The following is a 19,473-nucleotide window of genomic DNA, read 5'->3' on the forward strand; positions in this document are numbered from 1 at the left end:
AACATCCTTGCAGACAGCCAATTCTCTCACACTAGTCAGTAGCTCCTGACCCCATTCTCTCTTAACATCCTGCTGGTAAGAACTGTTCAGCCGTGGAATATGCTGCTGCCTGAGGGTGTGGTGGAGTCTTCTTCTTTGGAAGGTTCTATAAGATGGTAATCTGTTGGGAATTGTTTGATTAGGTTTTCCTGCATGGCAAGGTTGGACTGGATGTCCCTTGTAGTCTCTACCAACTCTATGATTCTATGATTCGCTATATTCTGCCATGTATAGGTTTTATCAGATTATATACATCCTTATTTAACTGTAAATGAACAGGCTGAGGAGATGCGATCTAAAATTCATCTGGCTCGTTAACAACTTTCAAGGGAGCAATCCATGAAGTGAGGAGAAAATTATTTTGTGTTGTCAAAGGCTTTCTTGGCAGGAATCACTGGGTTGCTGTGAGTTTTCTGGTCTGTATGGCCATGTTTCAGAAGCATTCTCTCCTGACGTTTCACCCACATCAATAGCAGGCATTTTCAGAGGTTGTGAGGTGTGTTGGAAACTAGTCAAGTGGGGTTTATATATCTGTGGAATGTGCAGAGTGGGAGAAAGAACTCTTGTTTGCCTGAGGCAACTGTGAATGTTATAATTATAAAATATAATAAAATATAATAATATATACAGGAGACAAGATGGTACTATCTTCCTGGCTCTCGGGTTGGTATGATATTCGCTTATCCAAGGTTCTGCCGGTATGTTTAGCTTGGATAAGTGAGACTCTACTGTAAATAGAGAAAAATAAAGTAGAAAAATAAAGTTACTTACTTACTAGTAAATTAATCAGTATTAAATTGGCCAGATTGATTAGCATTGAATAGCCTGGTAGCTTCAAAGCCTGGCTGCTTCCTGCCTGAGGGAATCCTTTGCTAGGATGTTAGCTGTTATGTTAGCTGGCCCTGATTGTTTCTTGTCTGGAATTCCCCAGTCTTCTGAGCGTCCTTAATAAGGTTTGAATGCTGGTTGGAGTCCCTCTTGTGGCGGATTCCAACCTGGTCTATTTCCCCTCCACACTGAGAAATGTTGCAGCATTTAAATTCTATTGTAATGTGTTGTCGAAGGCTTTCATGGCCAGAATCACAGGGTTGTTGTATGTCTTTCGGGCTGTGTGGCCATGTTCCAGAAGCATTCTCTCCTGACGTTTCGCCCACATCTATGGCAGGCATCCTCAGAGGTTGTGAGGTATGGATGAGGATGCCTGCCATAGATGTGGGCGAAACGTCAGGAGAGAATGCTTCTGGAACATGGCCACACAGCCCGAAAGACATACAACAACTCTATTGTAATGGTTTGGTTTTAACCTAATGCGCTTTTGGTGTTGAGCCTCCTTGAATCTGCCTCTAGGCGGCGCCCCAACCCAAGCTGGGAGAAATGGGGAGTGACGTCAGCAACCCCGGGGGTGGGCGGGGCACCTTGCTGACGTCACTCCCCTCGTTTTCCCCCCACCTCCCACGTGCGCCTCCAAGCAGGCTCAGGTTTCCTCCCTTTTGCCATTGGCTCCTGAGGACGCCGCCGGAGAAGGCTGGGCTGTGGCTCTGACTGAGGCTGCTTCGGACTTCACCGCTCCGCCGCGGCCGAAAGGGGGCGCTGTTAAGGGTGAGCCAGTATCGCGGTAAGCAAGCAAGCCGTGAGGCTTTTTGTTTTATATTGTTTTAGGCCAGGCATGGGCAAACTTTGGCCCTCCAGGCGTTTTGGACTCCAACTCCCACCATTCCTCACAACCTCAGGCCCCTTCCTTTTCACCCTCAGCCGCTGTTTTGGACGCCAACTCCCACCATTCCTCACCGCCTCAGGCCCTTTCCTTTTCACCCTCAGCCGCTGTTTTGGACGCCAACTCCCACCATTCCTCACAACCTCAGGCCCCTTCCTTTTCACCCTCAGCCGCTGTTTTGGACGCCAACTCCCACCATTCCTCACCGCCTCAGGCCCTTTCCTTTTCCCCCTCAGCCGCTTAAGCGGCTGAGGGGGAAAAGGAAGGGGCCTGAGGCGGTGAGGAATGGTGGGAGTTGGCGTCTAAAACACCCGGAGGGCCAAAGTTTGCTCAAGCCTGGGCTGTAGAATGAATTCGCTTTTAACTCCATGCTATATCACCCTGGGATGTGTAGTTCGCTGGGGCACCGGGACTCTTGGGCAGAGGAGGCTTTAAACAGACCTTGTGAAACTACAACTCTATGGCATTGGGCCATAGAAATTAAAGGGTCCGTTTATTCTATCCTGTGTAAACCCACTTTCCATGGCTCAAGGCTGTGGAACCCTGGGATTTGTAGCATACGCACTCTTGTGAAACCACAACTCCCAGGGGTTGGCTAGGATCATTACTGAGATCCCAGTCTCATTGAGTTGCTGTGAGTTTCCCTGGGTTGTATGGCCATCACTCCCGCCGTTTCGCCCACATCTATGGCAGACATCCTCAGAGGTTGTGAGGTCTGTTGGAAACTAGGCAAGTGGAGTTTATATATCTATGAAATGTCCAGGGTGGGAGAAAGCACTCTTGTATGTTGGAGGCAAGCATGAATGTTGTAATTAATCACCTTGATTATCATTGAATAGCCTTGAAGCTTCAAAGCCTGGCTGCTTCCTGCCTGGGGGAATCTTTTGTTGGAAGGTGTTAGCAGGATTAAGCCCAGTGTGTTGGAGCCCCTAATAGTTCAACTGCTGACTTGAAGGTTGAGTTGCAGACCTGAAGGTTGCTGGTTCGAATCCAACCCAGGGAGAGTGCGGATGAACTCCCTCTGTCAGCTCCAGCACCATGCGAGGACATGAGAGAAGCCTCCCACAAGGATGGTTAAACATCGGGGCGTCCCCTGGGCAACGTCCTTGCAGACGGCCAATTCTTTCGCAGCAGGGTCTGGAGAACAAGCCATATGAGGAGCGTCTTAAAGAGCTGGGCATGTTTAGCCTGCAGAAGAGAAGGCATGATGAGGGCCATGTATAAATATGTGAGGGGAAGTCATAGGAGGGAGCAAGCTTGTTTTCTGCTGCTCTGGAGAATAGGATGCGGAACAATGGCCTCAAACTACAAGAAAGGAGAGTCCACCTGAACATTAGGAAGAACTTCCTCACTGTGAGAGCTGTTCAGCAGTGGAACTCTCTGCCGCAGAGTGTGGTGGAAGCTCCTTCTCTGGAGGCTTTTAAGCAGAGGCTGGATAGCCATCTGTCGGGGGTGCTTTGAATGCGATTTTCCTGCTTCTCGGCAGGGGGTTGGACTGGATGGCCCATGAGGTCTCCTCCAACTATGACTCTATGAGAAGCGACTTGCAGTTTCTCAAGTCACTGCTGACTTTAAAAAAAGCCCGGTGTGTTTAAGATTACAGCTGTAGGCAGAAATAGCTTATTGGATGTACCTTTTTCAAATAGACCCTCTTTCAAGGAAGCCACGGGGAATTTGGCAGAGAAATTACAGCTTGTGGGTGGTTTGAAAAGTGTGAAATGTGCAAAATATTCCGGAGTGCCAAAATCAAGCAGTTGCTTTCTCTGAACTTACTTAGCACATGTGTGGGATTCATATTATTAGAACTGTTTTGAGCCCAGACGATGCAGCTGTTGTATTTTTTCTTCTGGGGGGAGGAATTCTGGTAAAGGCTCTTGTATAACTTCAGTTGTGACCAGCCTTCTCAATGTACAGTGAGAATTAATCTGACAGTACTGCTGCAGGAAGTGTTGTGAGTGCTGTTGTATTCATGAAAAGGAGAACTTGATCTTTGGTAGGTGCCTTTCTCTGCCTGTTGGTAAATATGAGGTTAATGCAGCTTGGTATTTAGCATTCTATTAAGTACTGTGTTGATCTTGGTTCCAGGGAATATGCTTAATCAAAATTAAAGTAGCATATAAAAGATATGCATTTGTTCATGATGTGCAAAGCTATCAGGCTATGTGAAGACGTACACATTTCCAAATAATTTTTGGAACCCTTGAGTGATTTTCTTTCATATTTCTGGTTAAAAACCTGATTGCACTGATATTTGCTGTGTATTTTGTTTTGGGAAATGAAAATCATAATCTTTTGGAGATTTTATGATCTTTGGAAAGACATGACCAAGCCATAACCTTTTGAAAAATTATGCCATAACCTCTTGGTAGAAATATGACCTGTTGGAGTCAAAGCCTTTTGGGAAAATAGTATTCATGCAAGGCAATCAGGTTTCTCAGTTGTTAGACTTTTTTTCATGTCAGAAATGACTTGAGAAACTGCTATTTGCTTCTGGTGTGAGAGAATTGGCCATATGCAAAAACATTGCCCAGAGTTCACCCAGATGTTTGATGTTTTACAATCCTTTTGGAAGGCTTCTCTCATGTCCCCACATGGGGAGCTGGAGCTGACAGAGGGAGCTCATCCGTGCTCTTCCCGGATTCAAACCAGCAGCCTTCAGCTCACCACCTCGTTGTTAGACTGATAAACAAAGTTGTTAGACTGATAAACTTAGATATCTCGTTGTTCTGTTAGGAACAAAGATATGCCAATGCACAAAACCATATATCTATATATATAAAAGAGTGATGGCATCACGGCGACTCACAAAACAACAAAAGTACAGGCCCCCCAACCTCAAAATTTGACAACACAACCCATCATCCACGCCTCAAGGTTGATACAACAAAAAGAAAAGAAAAATAAAGTCCTAATTAGAGGGAGAGCAATAATTTTTTAATCCAATTGCTGCCAGTTTAGAGGGCTAATCTCTGCCCACTTGGTTGCCTAGCAACCAAGTGACAGCCAGGTTTCAGTTAGGGGACAGGCAGATTTAGGCCTCACTTAGACTTCTTCCACAGATTATCTAATTTGCACTGGATTATATGGCAGTGTAGACTCAAGGCCCTTCAACACAGCTATATAACCCATTTATAATCTTATATTATCTGCTTTGCACTGGATTATCTTGACTCCACACTACCATATAATCCACTTCAGTGTGCATTTTATACAGCTGTGAAGAAGGAGCCTCATATAATCCAGTTCTGAGCAGATAATATAAGATTAGAAATATACAGTAGAGTCTCACTTATCCAACGTAAACAGGCCGGCAGGATAAGTGAATATGTTGGATAATAAGAAGGGATTCAGGAAAGGCCAATTAAACATCAAATTAGGTAATCGTTATACAAATTAAACACCAAAACATCATATTATACAACAAATTTGACAGAAAAAGTAGTTCTATGCGCAGTAATGCTATGTAGTATTTACAGTAGAGTCTCACTTATCCAACACTTGCTTATCCAACGTTCTGGATTATCCAACACATTTTTGTAGTCAATGCTTTCAATATATCGTGATATTTTGGTGCTAAATTCATAAATACAATAATTACTATATAGCATTACTGTGTAGTGAACTACTTTTTCTGACAAATTTGTTGTCTAACATGATGTTTTGGTGCTTAATTTGTAAAACTCGCTGGGCCCACGCTCGACCGGTTCATCCTGCTGGACGCAGAGGCTCTCGATAGGCTCATAGCTGCAGCTAGACTGACCACTTGCTCCCTCGATCCGTGTCCCTCTTGGTTGGTGAAATCCTGCCTGGAGGGATTACGTGACCCGCTGCTGAAGATAATAAACAGCTCCCTTGAGCAAGGAGTCTTTCCAGAGGGATTAAAAGAGGCGGTGGTCTCTCCTCTGCTGAAACAACCAGATTTAGATCGTTCGGTTCCCTCCAGCTACCGCCCAGTTTCGAATCTTTCATTTCTGGGCAAGGTGATTGAGAGGGCAGTAGCGGTGCAGCTGCAGCAGTTCCTAGATGACACAGCCGGACTGGATCCTTTCCAGTCTGGCTTCCGTGCGGGGCATGGGACAGAGACTGTATTGGTTTCCATCACGGATCATCTCCGATGCCAGCTTGACCGGGGCGGGTCGGTGTTGCTTGTGTTATTGGATCTCACAGCAGCATTTGACACAGTCGATCACAATCTTCTGACCCACCGCCTTGCCGTTGCTGGAGTTAGGGGGACAGCTTTAAATTGGCTGGCCTCCTTTCTTCACAACCGTGGACAGCGAGTGGAGAGGGGAGGCCTGGCCTCTGAGAGGTCCCCTCTACATTGTGGGGTTCCTCAGGGGGCCATTCTCTCCCCTCTGTTGTTTAACATCTATATGCGACCACTTGCTCAGCTGGTCCGAGATTTCGGGCTCGAGTGTTATCAATATGCTGACGACACTCAGCTTGTGTTAAAGATGGAAGGCCGACCGGAGTCTGTACCCGAAAGTTTTCATCAATGCCTCGAGGCCATTATTGGATGGTTGCGTTCCAGTAGGTTAAGGGTGAATCCAGCTAAGACGGAGATCCTATGGCTGGGCCGACCGGGCAGTGGGGATATCCAGTTGCCAACCCTGGATGGCGAAGTGCTACGCCCGTCTCTACTGGTAAAGAGTCTGGGAGTCCTCTTGGACCCTTCATTGACGATGGAGGCCCAGGTCTCCGCAGTTAGCAAAACCGCCTTTTTTCATCTTTGGCAGGCTAGATGGCTAGCCCCCTATCTGTCTAGGGACAACCTGGCTACAGTGATCCAGGCTACAGTCATCTCAAGACTGGATTACTGTAACGCCCTTTACATTGGCCTTCCTGTGTCGGTGATCCGGAAGCTCAAATTGGTGCAAAATGCAGCTGCCCGGCTCCTTGCGGGAGTCCCGATAAGATGCCACATAACACCAATCTTACGGCAGCTGCACTGGTTACCAATTGAGCACCGGATCACTTTCAAAGTGATGGTGCTTACCTTCAAGGCCTTACATGGTCCAGGGCCGATGTACCTGAAGGACCGCCTCACCCCCTACAAACCCCAGAGATCCCTCCGTTCTGAGGACCAAGACCTGTTGGAGGTCCCCAGTTTTAAGACCTTGTGTCTAACAGCAACTAGACGCAGAGCCTTTTCAGTTGTGGTGCCATCTCTCTGGAACACCTTGCCACCTGAAGTTCGTGCCTTGCGGGACTTGTTGGCCTTCCGCAGGGCATGTAAGACACACCTGTTTCGACGGGATTTTGAGTTCTGTTGTTGATGTTTTAAAAGGTGCTTTAGGATGTTTTAAAGATGTTTTTAAAGATATTTTTAAGATGTTTTTTAAATTGTTGATTTTAGCCGGTTCTTGTAAGCCGCTCCGAGCCCTAGGGGAGTGGCGGCATATAAGTTTGAAAAATAAATAAATAAATAAATAAAATCATAACTTAATTTGATGTTTAATAGGGTTATCCTTAATTCCTCATTATCCAACATATTCGCTTATCCAACATTCTGCCGGCCCGTTTATGTTGGATAAGTGAGAGACTACTGTACTGTATTTACAAATTTACCACTAGAATATCACAATGAATTTAAAACACTGACTACAAAAACATTGATTATGAAAAGGCAGACTGCGTTGGATAATCCAGAACATTGTATAAGCGAATGTTGGATAAGTGAGATTCTTCTTTAATATGAAATAATTACTGGGATAGAATAATGCAGAACAATATAATCTCTAAAACCAGGACAGTAAATAAACAGGGGAATTCCAGACAGGAAACAATCAGGGCCAGCTAACACCTCCCAACAAAGTATTCCCATCATCAAAGTCTGGCAAATCCTGTTTTCTCAGGGCCACAGACAGTAGAAGCACATAAAATATTGCAAACAACACCACTCTGAAAACAAGGGAATTCCAGACAGGAAATAATCAGGGCCAGCTAACACCTCCCAACAAAGTATTCCCATCATCAAAGTCTGGCAAATCCTCTGTTTTCTCAGGGCCACAGACAGTAGAAGCACATAAAATATCGCAAACAACACCACTCTGAAAACAAGGGAATTCCAGACAGGAAACAATCAGGGCCAGCTAACACCTCCCAACAAAAAATTCACTCAGGGAGGAAACAGCCAGGCTTTAAAGCTGCAAGGCCATTACATCCTAATCATTTTTCCTAATTGCAGCATTCATACTTGCCTCCAACAAACAAAAAAAACCAATCAGAAATATTGTATATTCACAACCTTTAGGAAATAATATCCCCTGATGGCGCAGCGTGTTAAAGCGCTGAGCTGCTAAACTTCTGGACCGAAAGGCCACAGGTTTGAATTGGGGGAGCGGAGAGAGCCCCACTGTTAGCCCCAGCTTCTGCCAACCCAGAAGTTCGAAAACATGCAAATGTGAGTGCATCAATAGGTACTGCTCCGGCGGGAAGGTAACGCCGCTCCATGCAGTCATCCCACATGACCTTGGAGGAGTCTACGGACAACGCCGGCTCTTCGGCTTAGAAATGGAGATGAGCACCCAACCCCCAGAGTCAGACACGACTGGACTTAATGTCTGGGGAAAACCTTTACCCTTTACCTTAACTACCACCAATTCCTCAATACTTTATTTCCCATACCACCAGACTTCGCCACAGCAACGCGTGCCCGGGCACAGCTAGTATGTATGTGTGTGTGTGTGTGTGTGTGTGTGTGTGTATGTATATATATATATATATATATATATATATATATATATATATATATCAGAGTTTCAAAAGTGTTCTTTTTAGTTACCCAAAATATGTACTCTCCTTTAAAATATATTTGCCTTTAAATCATGCTCTCAAGAGACAAAAATAAGGACCACCCTAAACAAAAGGAAAACATTAGCCCTGGAAGGTCAGGATCTAAGGAAAGGGTGGCACAGCTACTTGTGTAGGGAGAAACCCATAAAAGAAAGAAATTTTAAAAACCACTTCCTAAGAGCCGCACTCATAGGAACTTGGGAGAAGTATAAAATAAGATTCTATAAAAAAGTTCCAATGTGGTGCTCCCCCCTTGAAGCGGAGCACATGAGAGAATTACCAAGGGAAACCTGGTTGACCTACAGGCAAATATTAAGAATAGAAAACCAAGAAGTTAATCTTAAAACATACGAAGAGATAAAAGAAATCGATCCCACACTGACATGGCTTAACTACTGGCAAATAAGAGGTATTTTCATAGAGGACAGAAGAATAGGCTTTGAATTAAAGGAAACATGCTGGGACAGGATATTAAAAATAGAAACAAAAATAATAAAAACATTATATCAACAACTACTGTTATGGGATACAGAAGATAACCAGGTAAAAACGGTAATGACAAAATGGGCTCGAGAATTAGGCCATACGATTATGTTTTCAGACTGGGAAAAGATATGGATGAAGAATCAAAAGCTTACATATGCAACGGAAATTAGGGAAAACTGGTTTAAGGTTTTCTATAGATGGTATCTCACTCCAGAAAGACTTGCAAAGTTTAGCAAGGGAAAAGAAGACGGGAGGTGCTGGAAATGCCAAAAACATAATGGAGACTTCATGCATATGTGGTGGAGATGTAAAAAAATAAAAAAGTTCTGGCTGGAAATAAGGAAAGAAATTGAGAAAATATTGCAAATTAAACTTAACACAAAACCAGATTATTTTCTATTAGGCATGGTTGATTTTCACATGGACTCCAACACGGAAAAACTTTTTACATACATGGTAACAGCGGCCAGGATATGCATTGCCAAAGTATGGAAAACGCAAGAAATTCCTACAATAGAGAAATGGACACTGAAGCTAATCGACATCAAAAATATGGATTTATTAACACAGAAAGTATCACAGAACATCTCGCCAAGGCAAGGGACGGACTGGAACAAATTTAGTCAATATTTGTCAGGAAGTAACACAGAACTGAGATGACACAGGAATTCTTAGACTTCAGGTTACATAGAACGGTACGCCAAAAATAATAAATGTTCTAAGGCTGATTTACAATACAATGCAGAGGAGCTGGAAGTGGTAATGGGTCTTGCTCGTCTTATTTTCTTCTTCTTTTTTTTTTTTTTCTTCTTTTCCTTTTTTCCCTTTTTTTCCATTATGTTCTTCTTATGTTTTCTCATTTTATGTACATGTTAAAAGCATAAATAAAAGATTAAAAAAAAAAAAAGAGACAAAAATAAGTAGACATATTTAAAAGTAACATTGTTAGTTTACTCACAAACTTCATGTGTTCAGCATACAGGTACTTTGCATATCAATTCAGCTACATGTAGATTTCATCATCATCATCATCATCATCATTTAATAACTTATTAATCGCCCTCCATCCACGATGCTCTAGGCGATTTACAAGATAAAATTGTAAAGGATAAAAATACATACATAAAAATATTAATAAAATTAACATAGATTAAAAGCTCTAGTAAAGAGCCAGGTCTTGAGTGCGAGGGTAAAAGGCCCTAACTCACGCATGGCTCTCATATAGGGCGCCAAAGCATTCCATAAGGCAGGGGCAGATTTGAAGTAAGTTTCTCTGTGTAGGTAACACAGTGCATCTTTCTTAGAATCAATAGTTCATAGTTCAAAGCATCTCTCTGTTCTGAGAGTCTAATAGAGTCTCTGTCTAGTCTGAAAATCTCTAAGCATATTATTCCTACTGAAGTCTAAAGCATACAGTTCCTGCATTGAAGTCTGAAGCATACTGTTCATAGTAAAGGTAAAGGTTTTCCCCTGACATTAAGTCTAGTCATGTCTGACTCTGGGGTTTGGTGCTCATCTCCATTTCTAAACTGAAGAGCTGATGTTGTTTGTAGATGCCTGCTTAAGTCATGTGGCCGGCATGACTGCATGGGGCACTGTTACATTCGCACCAGAGCGGTACCTATTGATCTACTCACATTTGCATGTTTTCAAACTGCTAGGTTGGCAGAAGGTGGAGATAACGGCGGGAGCTTACCCTGCTACCTGGATTCAAACTGCCGACCTTTCAGTTAGCAAGTTCAGCAGCTCAGTGGTTTAATCTACTGCGCCACTTGTGGCTCCTTATACTGTTCCTACTGAAGTTTAAAATGGAGTCTGAGTCCTGAACAATCCCAGTTCTAATCACATGTTCTACAGCCCCTTCCACAACAAAGAGTTAAGAAAAACTGCAAACCAATACACATATATAATACAGTAAGCAATCTGAATTATATACATAACAAATAACTAGTGGAGGCTTGAAGAAGGTTACTATTTCCAACATTTTGGTATTTCACTAGTTTTCATTTCGAATTTGAAAAGGGAAATAAGAAACAGCTACAAATGGGAAACAGTTTAATAGTATATGAACCCCCGCTCCCCCCAAAAAAACCCAGATAAAAAACTAAGTGATTTTGAAAGTATGACTGGCATGTTGCTTTTCTTGCTTCCTGCATTGAGATAGACAGAAACATGGGTTTCCAAGCACAAGATCTCAAAATGAGAGACCGAAAGGCATATTTTTAATAACAAGCTATAGGAGGATGTGCTATTTTCAAGTAAAATGCTTAAATGTGCATGTATCTGATTTAGTGAGTAATCAGTTTTTCGTGGTGATCTGTTCAGGAATTGAAAACGAAAGCAATGAATTTACCATACCATGCTTCCTCTCCAGTTTACAAGCCAAAAATAGCAATGCTTATAAACAATAGTGATAGAAGCTGAATCTCATTGCGCCTTCTTGCTTTTGTGTGTCTGAAGAAAAGTCTGGCCTGGAGAAGTAATAGAGTTGGATTGTATTCAGCCATCTGTAATAAATTCCATTCCATTGTTTCTTTACAAGGAGGGTGTGTTTCCATTTCCTCAATCCAAATCCTCAATTTGAATTGAGGTCAGTCTTTTGTATGATGAACAGATCTAGTGTGTTTCCTGAGCTATGAAAGTAAGCGCCTGCTAGCAATGACTAGGGCTGTATCTATCCACACTACAGAATTTTAGCAGTTTGACACCACATTAATTGCCATGGCTCAGTGCTGTGGAATTCTGGGATTTGTAGTATTAAGAGATATTTTCCTAAAGAGCTCTAGTGGCACAACAAACTGCAAATCCTAGGATTCCATAGGAAAGAGACATGGCAGTTAAAGTGGTGTCAAACTACTATAATTCTGCATTGCGGATGATGCGGAGTAAACCAGATTAACTGGATGATGAGCAACAGCCTATTCTGCAGAAGTATTTTGACGACAACTATAAGAATCTTGCATTTTTCCAACAAATGTATTTATCTTAAATTCTTAGTCAAAGATTAGCATTTTTCCGTTTAAATCTGAATGTGATGAATAGTGTAAAGCAAATAGGTGAGTCAGATATGGCTGGAAGACACTCAGCAACAACATAGAATTGAAAGAACCACAACATTTATTTATTTATTTATTTATTTTTCAAACTTATATGCCGCCACTCCCCTAGGGCTCGGAGCGGCTTACAAGAACCGGCTAAAATCAACAACTTAAAAAACATTTTAAAAACATCTTTTTTAAAAAAACATCTTAAAAACATCCTAAAAGCACCTTTTAAAACATCAGCAACAGAACTCAAAAAGCCTGCCGAAACAGGTGTGTCTTACATGCCCTGCGGAAGGCCAACAAGTCCCGCAAGGCACGGACTTCAGGTGGCAAGGTGTTCCACAGAGATGGCACCACTACTGAAAAGGCTCTGCGTCTAGTTGCAGTTAGACGCAAGGTCTTAAAACTGGGGACTTCCAGCAGGTCTTGGTCCTCAGAACGGAGGGATCTCTGGGGTTTGTAGGGGGTGAAGGAGGAAAATAAAGGGTCCCGTCTTTCATCTCAGGCATCTGTACCTTTTATTAAAGGTTGACATGGTTGAATGCGGTGAATAGATAGTAGTGGTATGCACTGGTATGGAATCAGTAACTGTTTCTATTTGTACCATTTGTATGACCCTGTTTCCATCCGCCGCTTACAGAAACAGGCGCCTATACAAATGAGCTTTTCCATCCAAGGGCCGAAAAAACTAAGATTTTTCAGGTCTTGGGCAGCAAAGCGCCAGGGCTTGCCAACAAGGGCCTACATCCGAGCAGGCCCAGTGCTTGGCTGTAGGCCCTGTCTGCTGGACCTACAAGCATTGAGCGCTCAGTACTCATAGGCCCTGCCTGCCGGGCCTACAGCCGAGTGCTCAATGCTCATAGGGCCAGCAGGCGGGACCTATGAGCATTGAGTGCTCGATGGCTCGTAGGCCCAACTCGCAGTGCCTACTGTCAAGCGCTCAACACTCGAGCGCCCGGCGAGCGCCCAGCCAGGGCCTACAGCCAAGCATCGAAAATCAGCTGACCAAATGGCTACTGTTCCCCCTTTTTCGTTCCACTGCTTATTTCGTTTGGGAGGGGTATTGTACCATTCCTGGGAAGGTACAACCCTTCCAAGACCCCACAACTGGAGGACCATCATCCTCGATCTACGAGGGATCGCCTATGTAAGTAAGTGTACAGTTCCATGCCATCCAAATAGACGGAACAATACAAAACCACGAAAGAAAGAAATGAAACAGTATTCGGGCCCAACTCTAATAGTAAGTAAGTAAGTAAAAGTTTATTTGTATACTGCCCTCTCCCAAAAGGGACTCAGGGCGGTTTCCGATATAAAATCAGCATAAAACATTGTACAATAAAACACTGAAACACTATAAAACGCTATAAGAATAAAAAAACATAACAATTGACTAAAACAATCACATAAACAGAAACAATATAATCACTCAAATGACATATGAATCACAGGAGGAAAAAAAAGGACCACTGGGATGGAGGAGAGGATGGCCTGGAGGGGCCACTAGAACTAAGGGGCAATGTTATATTCTAAGATGCTTTGGGGCAGAGGAATAAAGTGCAGTGTTTCAAGTCAAAGAGATGGCCTGTGCAACTACTATAGCTATGGGCTCGGTTATCCAAAGGTGCAGCGGAAGAGCCAGGTTTTAAGCAGCTTTTTGAAGGAAGCCAGGGTTGTGCTTGCCGGATCTCCTCTAGAAGGGAATTCCAGATCCAGGGAGCAACAATAGAAAAGGCCCGCTCCCTCGTCCCCGCCAACCGAGCCTGGGATGGTGGCGGGAGTGATAGAAGGGCCCTACCGGATGAACGAAGAGGACGAGTGGGTTCATAGGGGGAGATGCGGTCACAAAGGTAGGCGGGTCCCAAACTCTTTAGGGTTTTATAGGTAAGAACCTGCACCTTGAATTGGGACCGGAAAATGATCGCCAGCCAATGGAGCTCCTTAAACAAGGGAGTAGCTCTCTCCCTGTAGTTTGCTCCAGTTAATCACCTGGCAGCCACACGTTGGACTAATTGAAGTTTCCGGGCCATCTTCAGGGGCAACCCCACGTAAAGTGCATTGCAATAATCCAGTCTAGAGGTGACTAAGGCGTGGACCACCATGGCCAAGTCAGACTTCACGAGGTATGGTCGCAGCTGGCGCACAAGTTTTAATTGTGCAAAGGCTCTCCCGGCCACCGCCGACACCTGTGCATCAAATGTCAGCGCCGAGTCCGGTAGGACCTCCAAGCTGTGGACCTGCGCCTTCAGGGGGAGTGCGACCCCGTCGAGCACAGGTTGCCACCCAATACCCCAATCAGATATGCGACTGACCTCGAGGACCTCTGTCTTGTCAGGATTGAGCTTCAGCTTGTTTGCCCTCATCCAGGCCACTACAGCGACCAGGCACTGGTTCAGTATCTGAGGAGATACCTTGGAATTAGGTGGAAATGAGTAGTAGAGTTGAGTGTTATCTGCATAGAGATGGCACCCAACCCCAAAACTCCGGATGACCTCGCCCAGCGGTTTCATGTAGATGTTAAATAGCATGGGGGATAAAATAGAACCTTGTGGGACCCCACAGGTCAAAGGCCAAAGGTCTGAGCAGGTATCACCCAGCTTCACCAACTGGGAATGGCCCTCCAGGAAGGACTGGAGCCACTGGAGAGCAGTGCCTCCAAAGCCCATCCCAGAGAGCTGTCCCAGAAGGATACCATGGTCGATGGTATCGAAAGCCGCTGAAATGTCCAGGAGAACCAGAAGGGACACACTCCCCCTGTCTAGCTCTCTGCGGAGGTCATCCACCAAGGCGACCAAAGCCATCTCAGTACTGTGACCAAGTCTGAAGCCGGACTGTGAATGGTCCAGAAAATCAGTGTCATCCAAGAATTCCTGGAGCTGATAAGCAACCACCCTCTCCAGTACCTTGCCCAAGAAAGGGAGATTGGAAATTGGTCTATAGTTGTTAAGAGTAGAGGAATCCAGGGATGCCTTTTTTAAAAAGGGCCTGATTACTGCCTGTTTTAAGCTAGATGGGACTATACATGATGCACTTATATAGTTAGCATTGGCAAGGCTTGCTAAACAGGCTAATGTTCCTTTTTGTGAAGTACAACTAAAGCATTTTTTTTGTAGAGTCCACTGTAAATACTTCACATGGTTGCTAACAGATTTGTGTAAATGGATGGCATTCAGAAACCTCTTACTGCTGTCAAACTTTTGGTAACTTTTGGTAACCCCATTTGTGATCGGGACCCACAGTCTTAGAAACAGTGCTCTAGATGCCAAATGTCATTGCATGTTTCACCAGCTGATGCGTATAGTGGTAAACTGGTATGCATGTGTCAAATACATATTTAGTGGTGGTTAGATCTCCTTTATTGGAGAACAAATATAGCTAGTCGCTGTACCAGTGGCAAGGAAGCATAATCACCAGTGAAAACTGGTGATAGTGCCAAGCAAACATACATTACTCTTTCCCATAAATAGAACTAATAAAAGGAAATGCAGACCAGGATGTGAGCAGCTTACACGTGCAATTAATAGGTAATAAATCATGGGTAAATATTGCTATTTATCAGAAAACCTGATAGAACAATAACTGAACATGTTAATCAATTAGTTGATTTCAGACTCTATCCCAACAATCTTAGCCAGTTTAGTTGAGGCATGTTGGGAGTTATACTTTATCTACAGAGAGCAAGTGCCAGGAGAGACAGTAGGGAGAAACAGTTGTAGGTGAGTCAACCCAGTCTGGATCATACACAAGGTTTATCAAGGCTGAGCTCTCGTTTTCAGAAAAAAATATAATTACTATTTGAGAATAGTTAATACTTTGATGTGAGAAGCACAGTTGCTTCACCATCATGTTTTCTAAACCTATTTGCTTAAGTATCCTGGCCTGCAAGGTGAACCTTTTTGACCGTTGTTGAAAACAATGTAGTATCCTTAAATAACAGTATTGACAAATACTGCAGTGCTCAATACTGCTTAAGTACCCTTCTTACTAATATCTACTTTATTACTTTTCACTTAAATATGACCATCTTGATTTCTAAATTCACTTCATTATGTCTGGACTTAAATGCAATTCTCTTTGCACCATGATCTTTAATCCCAATGGTTCTGTTTACTCTGATCATCCTTTTGATTAAACACAAACTATCAAATAGTATTTATAAAGTATGTCATTAACACCTGATGGGGTTGTGAGCATTCTTCGCTTTGCATTTATGCCAGTAATTATTTCCATCTTTCTACCTTTTGACAGATTAAGCACTCCCTCACCAACCAAATCTTTTCAGTTTCCTTCCTGCTTTCTCTGATAAAGGCTTCAGAATGCTGATAACAGCAAGAGAAAATGAATGGCATACAATTCCAATGATTGCTATTGGTTTCATTTTATTTGTTTGAGTTAAATAAATCTAGTTCATATTTTAATTCTTGGGGCTTTTGCAGCATTTTCTTAGAACATGAAACATTTTCTGACACTGTGCCAAGGTTTGAAAATGCATTTCACATAATGAGCTCCCCATGTGTGAAATTGACTACGATAAATTCCTTCCAAATGTGCCAGAGCTTGGTGTAATACTTGTTGTTCTGCCTCCCACAATCATCAGGCAAAACTCTTCAGAGTTTGGATGGCTTGAAAAGAGTCCTTCCTCCTCACACTGTATCTGCAGGCAAATGATTTCAATTTTTTGAGTAAGAGTTTATTCCTCCCCCTTGATGAAAAGCAGGGAGTGGGTGGGAGGTAGAACTTTTCAGGCCAAATTCTATGTTACCAGATTAGAAATGTGGGGTCTATTTCAGCAATGACCATGGAACAATATATAGATATGAGTATTGTCTTTTTTGTTCAGTACATGAGAAGAGTTTTTTTTTAATACACACACACACACACACATATATATATTCAGTCATACTTGTGCCTCAGCATATCCAGGCTTCTATCCATTAGCTTTGTAGTTGAGGGATGAAGCAAGAAGGAATAAATTAAATGAACAACACAGAGTTGGGCTGATGAGGGATCAGAGGTTGGATTTGAAATTGACATTGGTTCCACAGGCCTGGAGGTTTCAATCTCTTCTGCCAGTGTTTAGATCCATCAGAGACTGTTTTTCGTGTTATTTATTGTTTACTGCAGTGCTTTTCTCAAGACAAAGTTTTAAAAAATACCCCACTGCATCTTCTCTTGGCTTCGCTTGAGGTTCCTGTCTACTGGCCACTTTATGCTGTTTATTATTCCATTGTGATCCCATCTTTGCTCCTACTGCTTTTCCCATTGTCTTTTCGTCCTTATTTTGGAATTTACCCTTACTCAGGCACTTATTCTAGGTTCATTTAAGGCTAAATTGGTAAGAGAAATATGCATGAGGCTTCTGGGAACATATGTAAGTCCCACTCTTCATCACTGTCACTCACACAGTAGCTTCCCTAAGGAGTCTGATTCATCAATCTTCTTTCAGAGTCCTGTGCAGAATGTTGTGCTCAAAACATGGATATCTGGGAAACTGCCAGGTTTACAGCAATGGGAGAAACCTGTGGACATGCTCTTGTCACAGCTTCTCCTGGTGTGACTGGCAAGAACTGTTTTTCTCTCTCATCCTTTCTCTCTCTCTCTCTCTCTCTCTCTCTCTCTCTCTCTCTCTCTCTCTCTCTTTAGTGGCTTCTTCTGAATAATTTTTGAGGATTCCTGGAAAATAAAAGTCCCAACACAGTAGAGGAGGGCAAATGTTGTCCCCATTTTCAAAAAAGAGTATAAGGGAAGAACTATATAATTATCGTTCAATCAAAATCAATACCATCTAGGGCAGATCATTTTATAAGGTCTGAAAACATTTATTTATTATTTTGTATTTTCCATACTTGTACCCTGCCCTTCTCACCCCGGAGGGGACTCAGGGTGGCCTTACATCAGGCAGCAATTCGATGCTAACATACAATTCAAAAATTACAATTACAATTAAAACCAAGTCTTAAAATATGAATTCTTAAAACATCAATTAAAACTACGCAAGCTCAAAATCATAGTCCAGGGTCAGTCCATTAATCTATAACTTTAAATTATACTCAATATTGCACTGCTACAGTTACTGCTTGAATGCTTGGTCCCATAACCATGTCTTAAGTTTTTTTTAATGAAAGACAGGATGGAGTAGGTTGTTCTGATTTCATTGGGGAGGGAGTTCCACAGATGAGGGGCCTCCACTGAGAAGGCCCTGTCTCTTGCCCCCACCAGGCGCGCTTGTGAGGGTGGTGAGACCGAGAGCAGGGCTTCCTCCATAGAATCATAGAATCATAGAGTTGGAAGAGACCTCGTGGGCCATCCAGTCCAACCCCCTGCCAAGAAGCAGGAAATCGCATTCAGAGCACCCCCGACAGATGGCCATCCAGCCTCTGCTTAAAAGCCTCCAAGGAAGGAGCCTCCACCACAGCCCGGGGGAGAGAGTTCCACTGTCGAACAGCCCTCACAGTGAGGAAGTTCTTCCTGATGTTCAGGTGGAATCTCCTTTCCTGTAGTTTGAAGCCATTGTTCCGTGTCCTAGTCTGCAGGGCAGCAGAAAACAAGCTTGCTCCCTCCTCCCTATGACTTCCCTTCACGTATTTGTACATGGCTATCATGTCTCCTCTCAGCCTTCTCTTCTGCAGGCTAAACATGCCAAGCTCTTTAAGCCGCTCCTCATAGGGCTTGTTCTCCAGACCCTTAATCATTTTAGTCGCCCTCCTCTGGACGCTTTCCAGCTTGTCAACATCTCCCTTCAACTGTGGTGCCCAGAATTGGACGCAGTATTCCAGGTGTGGTCTGACCAAGGCAGAATAGAGGGGGAGCATGACTTCCCTGGATCTAGACGCTATTCCCCTATTGATGCACGCCAGAATCCCGTTGGCTTTTTTAGCTGCTGCATCACATTGTTGGCTCATGTTTAACTTGCTGTCCACGAGGACTCCAAGGTCTTTTTCGCACACACTGCTGTCAAGCCAGGCGTCCCCCATTCTGTATCTTTGATTTCCATTTTTTCTGCCGAAATGAAGTATCTTGCATTTGTCCCTGTTGAACTTCATTTTGTTAGTTTCGGCCCATCTCTCTAGTCTGTCAAGATCGTTTTGAATTCTGCTCCTGTCTTCTGGAGTGTTAGCTATCCCTCCCAGTTTTGTGTCATCTGCAAACTTGATGATCGTGCCTTCTAACCCTTCGTCTAAGTCGTTAATAAAGATGTTGAACAGAACCGGGCCCAGGACGGAGCCCTGCGGCACTCCACTTGTCACTTCTTTCCATGATGAAGATGACGCATTGGTGAGCACCCTTTGGGTTCGTTCGCTTAGCCAATTGCAGATCCACCTAACCGTAGTTTTGTCTAGCCCACATTTTACTAGTTTATTTGCCAGAAGGTCGTGGAGGACTTTGTCGAAGGCC

General features: G+C 43.5%; 1 protein-coding gene across 2 annotated transcripts in view; it reads left to right on the forward strand.

Annotated features, from left to right (window-relative positions):
* Positions 1 to 1,526: 1,526 nt before the first annotated feature.
* The window catches only part of traf5 (TNF receptor associated factor 5), a 55,297-nt gene continuing 37,350 nt past the window's right edge, over positions 1,527 to 19,473 (forward strand). The window contains exon 1 of one of the 2 annotated variants that reach the window (XM_062971783.1): positions 1,527 to 1,638. The gene's annotated coding sequence lies outside the window, so the exon portion shown is untranslated. Of the gene's footprint in view, positions 1,639 to 2,250; positions 3,747 to 19,473 lie in introns of those variants that run through there. The other variant, XM_016990658.2, reaches the window with a different exon arrangement.

The sequence above is a fragment of the Anolis carolinensis genome, chromosome 1 (assembly GCF_035594765.1).
Source record: "Anolis carolinensis isolate JA03-04 chromosome 1, rAnoCar3.1.pri, whole genome shotgun sequence".
NCBI lineage: Eukaryota > Metazoa > Chordata > Lepidosauria > Squamata > Dactyloidae > Anolis > Anolis carolinensis.